This window comes from Sesamum indicum, linkage group LG5 (genome assembly GCF_000512975.1).
Source record: "Sesamum indicum cultivar Zhongzhi No. 13 linkage group LG5, S_indicum_v1.0, whole genome shotgun sequence".
NCBI classification, from domain to species: Eukaryota; Viridiplantae; Streptophyta; class Magnoliopsida; order Lamiales; family Pedaliaceae; genus Sesamum; species Sesamum indicum.
In genome coordinates, this window is record NC_026149.1 from 14,979,925 (window position 1) to 14,992,226 (window position 12,302).

A 12,302-nucleotide genomic window follows, 5' to 3' on the forward strand; every position below is an offset into this window, starting at 1 on the left:
GGACTTTCTCCAGTAGATCCTCAAGGAGTTGTGCGATACGCCCATAGGACATTAGTTAATTCCTCTGTCCAATTTCCACCAACTCGTTCTAATCGCCTCTTGATTTCTTGAACGAGGATTCGGTTGGTGACCTCCACTTGCCCATTGGCTTGGGGATGTGCCACTGATGTGAATCTCTGTACGATACGAGTCCTCTAAATCAGTCTTGTATTTTATAGCCTTGGAATTGTCGATCATTGTTCGAGATTTTTTCTTGTGGGAGCCCAAACGACAAACGATGTTTTTCCATATAAACTTCATCACCTCCGTTTTTGTGATACGAGCGAGTGACTCAGCCTCCACCCACTTGGTAAAGTAGTCAATGGCCACCAGAAGGAATTTTCTTTGGCCAGGAGCTACGGGGAAAGGACCTATGATATCTATCCCCGATTGTGCGAAAGGAATGGTGATAGCATGGTTGTAAGGGGCTTCGCAAGTTAATACATGAGGGAAGAATGTTTTTGGCATTTTTTTGCATTTGATCATGAGCTCCCTTGTGTCTTATTCATGAAAGGCCAGAAGTATCCTGCTCGTAATGTTTTGTTGGCGAGGACCCAGGTTCCCGCATGCGTTCCACAGCAGCAACTGTGTATTCCTTTAAGGACATGATTTCATTCGGACTGGGATAAACATCGGAGTAGAGTGCGCGCAAAGGATTTCTTGTAAATGACTCCTTGTAGTAGGAAGCAGGCAGCTCGAACTTTAAGCCTTGCAGCCTCCTATCTGTTGTTTAGAAGGTGTCTCTCTTCAAGTCATCGGATGACAGGGGTCCTCTAATCTTCTGAGGAAGATATGACTTGAATATGAATTGGAGTTCTTGGTTTGGGAGGGTATTGTATGGTGATGTGCCTCGTTCTACAATTTTCTACAATGCTGGCTAATTTGGAGAGGAAGTTAGCTTTGACGTTCTCTTTTCTTGGAATTTGGATGATTTGTAAACTTCTGAATCCCATCTTTAATTCTGCTATCTGTTGCAAATATTGGATCATGTTTTCTTCTTTGGCTTCGTATGAGCTTTCTATTTGCTTGACTATCAACTGAGAATCTGAATAAGCTATTAAATGTCTAGCCCCCACTTAATGCGCCATTCTAAGTCCTATTACGAGTGCTTTGTATTCAGCCTCGTTGTTGGAGGCCTTAAACCCAAACTTAATAGCGAGCTTTAGGTCTTCTCCTTGGGGTGAAGTGAGGATTATACCTACACCACTATCCTAAGTCGTGGATGACCCGTCTACATGCAGTAGCCATCTTTCGGATTGAGGGGTACACTCTTCAAATACTCTTGTTGTCTCGAAAATGAAATCGGCTAAGTCTTGGGTAGTTCGAGGTGGATAAAAGATATCATATTCGCTCAATTATACCGTCTACTTCACCAATCTTCCTAAGGTGTCTGGCTTACCCAACGTCTGCTTCAAAGGTAGGTTAGTCTGCATTCCAGTTGAGCTAGCCATTGCTTAGGAACTTCCTGGGGAGCTGCTGGAGAGAGCCCTTGTATTCTCGTCAGCGGGGTCCTAGTTACTGCGATGTCTCCCTTTGGCGGGCCTCTTTCTACTCCTCCTCCAAGGATGCCTACTTCCACTGTGGGGGCTGAGGGGGCAGGGACAAGTACCACCATCTCCTCCCGAATTGCTGTTGCGACCACTTGTTGAATTGCTCCCAATAAGGCTGGGGAAAGCTCTCCTAAGGTGGTGTCTGAAGATGTGCTTCGCTTTGGAGGATCCACTAAATGGTCCACCACTCTAGGAGGTGGCATTGGCGTTGGCAAAGCTTGGGGCGGATCCTCCTCCAATCGGGGCTAGGGAGGTTCTTGCAACAACTTGATTGTTGTTGGGTCTGAGTGCCTCCATGGCATTTTGCTTGTTAGCGGGGTTGTTGGGAGTTTCCATAGTAACTCATGCCTTTAGCTCAAGTTCCCACAAACAACGCCAATTAATGTGTGCGATTTAGCACAGGTCCAATGTCCTTGGATCTTGATGCTGAATTTGGGCTTTTAAATCAAGAGAACTGAGGAGTAAATAAATATAGAAATAAATCGTAATGAGAAAATGAGAAATAAATCATCACCATTGGGCTTGCTAAATTTATGGGCCTCCTTGGATCGAGCTTGGTCTAGTGAGCTTTCTTCTTGGGCTGGGTTTGACACTTTTAGATGGGTTGTCCTCATTATGGGCTGACGGGCTTGTTTAGGCCTGCAATTTCTTCTTGGACCAAACGTTTTTGGGCCACACCCATCCAAACTGATACATCTTATAACATACTTTTGAAGTTTATAAGTATTAGATTTTATTTTAAAAATAATTTTTTATAATTTTTTTGAATAAAATAAAATTATGGAACTTATAAAATAGGGATAATTACACTCCCCTCCCCTAAGGTTTGGTGTAATTATACATAAGCCCCGCGAAATTTAAAAAAATACATGTAGTACCCTTGAGGTTTGCTTCTGTCTAACAAATAAGTCTCTCCGTTAGTCAAAATTCATCGAATTTACAGATCTTAACAAATAAATTAGAAAAAAATCTAAAATTTACCCTCGATTGACTTATTATTGACTTATAACAGGTTAAATAAAATTTTTTATTGTCAAATTAACCTCATACGTCTTTACGCATTAATGCATGTGATGAGATATATTTTCATTGTTATATGAGTAGTTTAATCCGAAAAAAATATTTTACTTGTAATAAGTCAGTTTTAAGTTAATCAAGGGTAAACATAAATTTTTATTCAATTTTTTTTTATTAATATCATCAAATTCAATGAATTTTGACTAATGAGAGACTTATTTGTTAGACAGAAGCAAACCTCAGGAGTGTTAGGTGTAATTTATTGAACGACAAGAGGTTTACGTCTAATTACACCAAATCTCAGGAGAGAGGAGTGTAACTATCTCTATAAAATATTTGTAATTAATATGATCAGAAATATTGGAGGAATTTTTAAAAAATCTAAAAAATAGATTGAAAATTTCTTACATTTTAGACAAGTTTATAAACTCATAACATTTCATTTTTGAACTTTATAAGCTCATTCTCTAAAAAATTTACCAAACACCTTGAACATGGTTCATAAATTCACTCAAATAATATCTTAATATATACCGAGCACATGATTGGTTCTTAAATAAAATAAACGTCTTTAAATATGTAGTTCTATTAAATTGATTAGTAAATAAAATAGAATTTAGAAATAAAAATTCAATTCGCTTTCAGGCAATTCTATCTGTTTGTTTGTGTTTCGATTTTTATTTTTTAGTGGAAAATATGTATTTTTAATTTTTTATAAATTATCGTGTAAAATAAAAATATGTTTGAATTAATTAATAAAATTATATTTATATTGAATTATAATATCAAATTAATATAATTTTAATAAGAATACGTATAAACAAATATATTTTCACTTTAATTACTCTTAAAATTTTAAAATTCAAGTAGAAAACTAGTGATATAACAACTGATCCACCTGAGTGATGTTGGACCAATGCATTCAAGCACACAAATTTATAGGAGTGTGCATTCAACAAATCGTATCGAGCTGAAAATTTGGTATGCTAAAATAACGTACCGAATACCAATTCAAATAAATTTCTTGGTTTAGTTCGATAAATAACTGGAAAAATTTTGTTGGATTTGGTTATAAATAGAATTAAAGGAATATACAAAAAAATATATATCTATAATAGCAAAATTCCAAATTTACCTATTAAAAAAACCTTTGAAAGTAATAAACTATAAAGGCAAATGGACTGTTTGTAGTTCCAAATTCCAATCACAAATACAAGCAATAATAAAAGAGTCTAATCAATATTAGAATTAAACACATCTCAAATATATAAAAGAAAGAATTAAACAAAATAAACTATTCAACATAAGAATTCAATCATCCGTGCTTCATTAATTAGACATTACTTCTTTCACACTTTAAAAAAAATATACATGTTCAGTATTTCATATATATATATATATAATTTATTTTATAGCTAGCAAACTTTTAGGGTTTTGATTAGTCACACATGGGAAAAATTACGGCATGTGGGAGAAGGCGATTACTAATGCTTTGTGAGCAAAGAACAAGTTGGGATTTATTAATGAAGTTTGAAGAGAGCAGATCCACATCCTGAAGCTTGCAGTTCTATGTTGATTTCTGAAATTTTTAATTCTGTTAGAAAAATCTATTCAACCAAGTATTGCATATGCTAAAGCAGTTTGGATGGCCTACACGAGCATTTTTCTATAGAAAATGCACTGTGGATTTATGAAGGAATGGCAATAATGACTTACTACACGAAACCAAAACGAATGTGGGATGAATTTGCTAGATACACTAAAGTGCCGAATTGCACTTGTGGGGTTAAACATGACTTCTTTTGGGAAGAGAAATTACATTAATTTCTCATTGGACTTGATGATGTCGTCTTTGGAACAAGTAGGTCTCAAATACTTAACTTGGATCCTTTGCTTATTGTGAACATAATCTATGCATTGATTACCAAAGAAGAGAAGGATCACATGATAATACGACGTCAAGATGATCATATCGAGGCAATTGCAATGGAAGTGATCACTCCAAGAAATGGGAAGGGATTTAGCCAATTTGGACCAAAAGCAACGTGGCATTACGAAGAGGATATGTTCAATTGCCGTAAACCTAATCATGATATAAACTAGGTGCGAAGGGAAACGAGGATGAGAGAGTATGGAATAATCTTGAAGTCGATGCCAAGTGGGTGTGGCCAGGCTAATGCAACAACAACAGGCAGGTTGGCTGAAGAAAGTATTGGCGCAGGAATCTTGGGTTTATCGGGCGAACAATTCCAGAAGTTACTGAACATGCTAGACTGTTCTAGTCATGGTACCAAAAGGCTTTCTGGTAAGCCAACCCAACCATTTATTTGGATATTCGATAGGCGACGCATCGAATCATATGACGGGTAGGCAAAGTTGTTGAGTGATTAGAGTCTATTTTGTTATAATTTCAATGGTGATTGACTATCTTTTAATGTTAATAATACTCCTGATCAAGTGATATTTCGCAGTTCCAGCTCAAAAGAAATATATGGAATGAGAAGTGACGAAATGAAGCTAAAATTAGTGAAGTGATAGCTGTGTTCATCCAGTTAAATGTGCCCACGTCTAATAGTATGGAAAACCTGATATTCTTCCACATCCGGTTAGGCGTGCCTACATCTAACCCTGTGGAAAATCGATGAACGAAGGGAAACAAAAATGGATTTTTGGGAGAAAGCTGGTTCACACATGAATTATAATGCCCTTTGATGTTTGGAATAATCACTTCTTGAGGAGTCTTATTGGGGTTAATAGTTTCAATTCGATGGGATGTATAATTTTACTAGGAATATACCTTTCTATTATCTAGGTTTATTAAGCAAGTTATTAGTATAAACAGATTATGTAATTCAAAACATCGGATATCTCAAACTTTTATTCTCTGCTTTTTTTTCTTCATTTAATAGAATTCTCTCTTTTCTTTTGTGTTCTCTCGTTAGCATGTTACCCTACTTCTTTTAACTTTTAATTACACGTATGGTGAATGCTTGATATATGTTGTGAGATTTAATTTGTGCTTTCTACTCTCGTTCATATGCTATTTGTGTCGTTCTCTGTGCTTTTATCACAAATAATTTGATTTATGAGTGATACGATCCATTGTTCATTGTCAAAAATATTTTCCTAACCAATTGAACTTGTAAATTCGTAACTGTTTGTTTAGTTCAACAACAAATGGTAATGCAACATAATTTATCATGTCATAGTCGTTGATTATGTTGTGGGGAATGCACAATCTAATTTAAATAAATTATCGTAGGAATTTATTGGTTAGAAATTGGATTTTTCTAGTTTTTAATGATGTTGGTAAATTTAGTGATTAGGAAATTAGTCAGCGGACATTCCTTAACTAACAAAGGTAAGGAAAGTTGAGTATGCTAGGTCTTACAATTGATCACAAAAAAATTATCTATTATGAATGATTGTTATATTTGCATGGATGATCAATAGTGGATCAAACATGATCCCATCTTTAACTAAAAGTCGTTCTTTTCACATTTATTCCTCTTTTTAGTTTTATTTTCTAGATTTAAACTTTAAACGAAACTACCCCTTTTTTATTTTTACTTTCGAAGGAATTAAGTTAAAATCAATCTATGTGAATTCGACCCTACTCACTACTTTCACAAGTTCTAGTAGGATAATATTTTTGATGGATCGATATGGGGCCGTTGCTGGAGATTGGTGTCTTTTAAATTAATTTCTTCTTGTTACTTGTTCTTATTAATTGGTTTTAATGCCACGATATTCTCATACAGGTAAACTTAAATTTGACCGTGAGATCTAGAAGACCGCACAAATACTTCGAAAAGAAACAAAATAACGCACTGAATAGGCATCTACCTCTTCTGAGACCAAGGCAGATCTAGCTCTAGGCATGCCCACATTAGCAATTTTGAAGACGAAGTCATGACTCAAAATCTGGAATGAAAGATTAAAGAGATGTCATTTCTTAAAGAATCGGTATGGCCTAGGAACATGGACGAAGCGTAAAACAAAAAAAAATTAAAGTAGGTGTGAAATGGGTGTACCATTTGAATTACTGGGTGTTTGGTGTTTTCAAATGCATCATAACAATAAATAAAAGATGCTTTAGAATGTGGCTAAAGGAGAAAATAAAAAGATGCAAGAAAGGTAAATCGGAATATTACCTTTTTGTTTCTTACATAGAACGGCAAGCGTTGTTTCCCTTTTCATTCCTTTTCCCATCCACTTTAGGATCCAAATTAGAACCCTCTGATTTTTTCACACCACACTAACAAAATAAATTTAGATCTACTGCTAGGTAGAAGATAGATCGAGGAAGAAACAAAATCATACTACACTATTGATTAGTATATACATATTTCTCTTGTTCTCAACTTAAATATAATTCAAGAAGAACTCAAAGGAGATATGGTTCCTATTCCAACACGTACAATCCGGAGTGGAGGGATCACACCAACCTTAGCTACGGTTCCCAACCTCAAACTTGGTCACCACCTCAATCCAATTCCAAATGAGGTACATCTCTCCAAGACATGATGAGAACAATTGTTGCTAACACTAAACAATTTCAATAGAAGACTTGCGCAAGCATTCAGAATTTGGAGTCCCAAACTTGAGCAAGCATTCAAAATTTGGAGTTTCAAGTGAGTCAATTGGCGTTATTCGTCAATCAATTGGAGTCAAGGTAAGTTACCCTCCAAACAGTTGTTAATCCCAAATAAAACGTTAATGCTATCGTCTTGTGGAAAGAAAAAGAGTTGTAGGCTATCACGGACAAAAATAGCGTTAAGCGTGGGCGCACACAACATGATTTTCAGATGCCCCAAAAGCAAGCCAACAAGCCCAACTTAACCAACAAGGAGCATCCCAAGGTGTTTGTGACCAAATCTCCCTTCCGAGAGATTTTTCAAGTCCAGAAAGGAGGAAGAGGAGAAGAAAATCCTTTAATTTTTTGCAACATTGAGATAAATATTTCCTTACCCGATGCAATTAAACAAATACCTTACTATGCAAAGTGTTTCGCAAGGTGTTGTGCACCAACAAATGCAAATTGAAAAGTAATGAAAAAGTAAGTGTGGGAGAAAATATATCCAATATTTTTTTAAAGAAAACTACCTCCTAAATACAAACATCCGGGTATGTTTTCTATCCTTTATAAAATTGAAAAGATTGGAATAGATAAAGCCTTGTCTAATTTGGGTGCTTCAATCAACATTATGCATCTTACTATCTATGAATCTTTGAATGTTGGTCCCCTAAAAGAAATCAGAATGGTTATTCAACTTGCAGATCGTTCTCCCTAGGAGTTTTAGAGGATGTACTTGTGCAACTTAATGAATTAATTTTTTTTCTGCTGATTTTGATGTGCTTGATAGGAACGGGGATAACTCTCATAATTCCACATCCATCTTGTTATGAAAATCATTTCTTAAAACCTTTAAAACCAAAATTGATGTTGATGGTGAAGTTTTCTCTATGGAATTTGACAATGAGATCATTAGTTTTAGCATTTGTGGTGCCACGCAAAATTCCAATAATGCGCATTCTGTTTCTCATTGATTTTATTGATCCTTTGGTGTGAGAAAATGCTATATTCGATGGTGAGGGTGCATTTAAGATGACAATCAATAAAAGCTTCACATCGAGTCCAAAAACTTACAAGAACAAAATCTTTCACAACAAAATAAATTCGAGTAAGAATTCACCCATGGACCTCCAAGTTCTCCTAAATCCACACCATTGCCGGTTGCATTACATAGAAGAAGTGGATATTGAGTGTCTAACTTATTTAAGTTGAGGCACATCAAACGTCTAGCCAAAGACGTTAAAGAAATGCGCTACATGGGAGGCAACCCATGAATTCTGTACCTTATTATCTTGTCATTCATGTTATTAACTTGAGTGTTGTGGAGTTATAGTGCCAACATTGGATTTTTGTAGATTGAGATAGGAAAAAAAGAACTCTGCCTTTACGCGTGCTAGTGCCTTAAGCATCGCCCAAATGTGTCTATCAAGTAAGCGTGCCCACGCCTAACTCTGTTCAAATCTGTCCAAGATTGATTTATCATTACCTTTAAGCGTGGCTACACCCAAAGGACCTTCCTTTAGGTGTTCCCACGCCTAAATCAACACTCTAATATGCCTACAAGACACATACTTACACATACCCACACATTTTTTTTTTTATTTTTCAAAAACAAATTCAAGGAAAATTAAAAAAATTATAAAAGCACTTACCTCAACTTTTTTCTTCTTACAACAATCAAACATGCCACCAGCTCTTTTTGACCAGCCTATCTCGATTCGATCTCCCAACTTTCAGCCCTCACACCTCCTGGGCACTTGAGGACATATTGACCAACAAGACACTTAGGGAGGTTTTTTTTTATTTTTTCCTCCCCATATTTTTTGTGCTTAGTGTCGAATTTGTCTCTCATTTTTTACATTGCTTTTTCACATCGAGGACAATGTGCGATTTAAGTGTGGGGGGATGGATCTTGCTCTATTGTTGGTGTTAGATTGGATTAATTGAGTAGTTGTGATGGTATTGATGAGATGATGAAAATTTTAAATGATTTTTGAGCATGATTGGAAGAAAATTATTTGCTAAAAGCCTTTTTCACTTCATGATTGACATTAGAGTGTCGAAGCAATAATTGGGTGATATGTGATGACAATAAGTGCTCCATGCTTAGAACAATTTATGGTTAAAAATTTATTTTTGCAAAGATAATTTAATTTAAAAGCATTACATGTGAATTTAGTGAATATTACCAACCTTGAAAGGAATTTTGAGCACATACACTCACGAAATATTTGTTTTTTCTCTTGAAAGATAGTGCTTTATAACCCTTGTTTTCTGATCATGAACTTTTAATTATGAGCTAACTCTATTGTTCTTCTATTCTCTGCTGCTTTGTTTTTTGAATGACTTCTAGAGCATTAAGAAAAAGAGAATGTATTTGAAGTATGGGTTTTAACATAAGTGTGGGAATGTCTCATCTGTGTGATCATATTTTGTGTTAAGAAATTATAGGAGTTAATATATCATATAGTTGCCTTGATTTGTGCCTTGTTGCAGAAAAAATAAAGAAAGACAACACACACACACACACGCACACACACATAGAGAACAATACCTGCGAAAAAAAATGAATGAAAGAGAAACATGGGAAAGAAAAAAATAAAAAAACAAAAAAAAAAATCATGGAAAGCAAGAAAGATAAAAAAAAATTCTCTCTAAAGCAAACATGAAAAGTGGCACATGAAATTAGATCATTAGATGAATTAATTTCAAAAGTCTTGAATTCTTATATCTATTACTTGGTGCTCTACTCTAGTTGGATTTTTACCTCATTTTTTCTAAAAAGTCCTACCCTTGAACCAAAGCCCCATTACAATCAAAATCAAAGACTTCTTGATTCAAGTGTGTATACTAGTGGCGGACTATGCTGTATAAGCAAGCTTATGGCGAAGCACTTTCATAACACATAGTCATAAATATTTGAAAGATTAGAAGGTATTGAGAGAATAGTCCACTAATTGCTCATGTTGGCTTTTGATAAAAATCATTGTATAAACTCTTGTTTAAAAGCATGTTAAGTTGTTGATACCATGACGTGCATCATTCTTTGAACATATAACTAGATCATTGCTTGGGCACATTGTTTTCCCATGAAATCAGAAGAAATCTATGAGCCCTTTTGATCTTTGTTGTACATCGAGGACAAGCAAAGGAGCAAAGGATAAAGTATGGGGATATTTGATACAAGTGTATTTTGTTATAATTTTAATGGTGATTGGCTATCTTTTTTAATGTTAAAAACATTCCTAATCAACTGATATTTTGCAGTTCTAAATTAAAAGAGATATGTGGAATGAGAAGTGAAGGAATGAAGCTAAAATTGGTGAAAAAGTGAGAGCCGGTTAGATGTTCCCACGTCTAACACCGCGGAAAACATGACAGTCTTGCACATCCGATTAGGCGTGTCCACAGCTAACCCTATGAGAAATCGACGTAAGAAGAAAAATAAAGATGAATTTCTTTGGAGAAAAGCTGGTTCACACATGAATTATAGTGCCCTTTGATGTTTGGAATCATCCCTTCTTGAGTACTCCTATTGTGGTTAATAGTTTTAATTAGATAGGACTTATAGTTTTACTAGGAATCTACCTTTTAAGTATCTAGGTTTATTAGGCAACTTATTAGTATAAATAGGTGATATAATTCAAGACATTAGATATCCCAGACTTTTATTCACGTCTTTTTTTTTTTTTATATAAAATTCTCTCTTTTTCTTATGTGTTCTCTCATTAGCATGTTATGCTAGTTCTATTAATTGTTGGTTAAAGATATGCTAAATGCTTGATTCACATATGTTGTGAGATCTAATTTGTGTTTTCCACTTTCTTTTATATGTGTATTTGTGTTGTTCTCTATGCTTTTATCATAAGTAATCTGATAATGATAGAACCCATTGTTCATTGTGAAGAATATTTGCCTAGCCGCACTTACAAATTTGTAATTGTTTGTTTAGTTCAATAACTAGTGGCAACGCAACATAATTTGTCATGTCATAGTGGTCAATTATATTGTCAGTAATGCACAATCTGGCTTAAATAAATTGTTGTAGGAATCTGTTGGTTATAATTGGGCTTTTCTAGTCCTTAATGATGTTGGTAATTAATTTTTGAGAACATTCCCATGGTTGTTTACTAAATAGAGAATTAGTCAACGAATGTTCTTTGACTAACGAAAAGTTAAGGAAAGGTGAGTTCGCTAGGTCGTACCAATAACCATAAATAATTTAACTATTATGTATGATTGTTATGTTTGCATCTATGATCAATAGTGGAATCAAGCATGATCTTGTCTTTAACTGAAAATCGCTCTTTTCATATTTATTCCTTTTTTAATTTTGTTTTTTTAGTTTGGACTTCAAATAAGACTCCTCTCTTTTTTATTTGTACTTTTGAATTAATTTAAAACTAATCTCTACCGATTCGATCCTACTCACTACTTTCACAAGTTCTAGTAGGACAATACTTTTGGTGGATTCGACACTCATTAAATTTGGCGTCGTTGCCGGGCATTGGTTCTTTGAATTAATTTCTTCTTATTACTTGTTTGCATTACTTGGTTTTAATGCCACAATCTTCTCGCATATGTGAACTTGAATTTGACACCAAGATCGAGAAGACCGCACAAAGTGTGACACTCCCTCCATGATCATTTGGAGCAAGATGGTTATCTTTTACTTTCAAGCTGTGGCTTTTCATGAAGTTGTTTTGCCATTTGCTCCGAACAATACGATCATGAACAAAATTCTTGAGAGGGGGTGAGGAGTTTTTAAAAACATAGGAGGATTTTGCAGAGATTATCAATGGCATAGTTGAGGCAGAGAATGAAAATAGTGCCCAATACCATGCGAGGTTTTGGAATTGCAGGAAAACACAAATACTTTAAATGAAGCTACACTAGGCCATAACGGACCACTTGGCTTGCAATTCATCTCAATGACTTTGTGGTTTATTCCACAATCACCAACTTATTGGGAACAAAGGTACCAATTTTGGTTACTAATGGTAGTAAAGTTGATCCCCAAAAGAGTTTTTGGCAGTATACTTGTAATGAGAGTCAACTGGACTTGACTAGCATTTATCCCCCCCCCCCATAAGCAGGCGCACCAAAAAAGGAATTTAGGT